At 63.7% G+C, this 388-nt stretch overlaps 1 protein-coding gene across 1 annotated transcript in view; it reads right to left on the bottom strand.

Moving 5' to 3' along the window:
* The window catches only part of SLC12A9 (solute carrier family 12, member 9), a gene marked incomplete at both ends in the record, with an annotated part of 6,190 nt that overhangs the window by 2,525 nt on the left and 3,277 nt on the right, over positions 1-388 (bottom strand). The window lies entirely within an intron of this gene.

The following is a 388-nucleotide window of genomic DNA, read 5'->3' on the forward strand; positions in this document are numbered from 1 at the left end:
CACCCGGGGGGGGGACAGGCAGTACCGGGCAGCGCATGGCAGCGCAGACGGCTGCGGTGCCCGCTCAGCCTGGTGCAGGGAGGCGGAGGCGAGAAGCTGTTATTTTCTCTAATTATTGTTTTTCCTGCAAGGTAATTAAAATCCTTTTCCGCTGTGCTTGTTGGAGACCTCAGTGTGTGTGCTGAGGGGCAACAGATGTGGGATGGGCGAGGGACCCGTCACCACCCACCCCAGGAGCCTCCCCCCAGGCATCGATCCTGCCCCATCCATGCCTGGCCAAGGCAGCAGCTGTGGGGGGCAAAGCCCCAGCCTGGCACAGACACCAGCTCTCCCTTGGGAATGGGGTACTCTGGGGGACCCCCGGACAGGGCCACCCAGCCCTGCTCGG

This window comes from Cariama cristata, unplaced genomic scaffold, assembly GCF_000690535.1.
Source record: "Cariama cristata isolate BGI_N322 unplaced genomic scaffold, ASM69053v1 scaffold32912, whole genome shotgun sequence".
NCBI classification, from domain to species: Eukaryota; Metazoa; Chordata; class Aves; order Cariamiformes; family Cariamidae; genus Cariama; species Cariama cristata.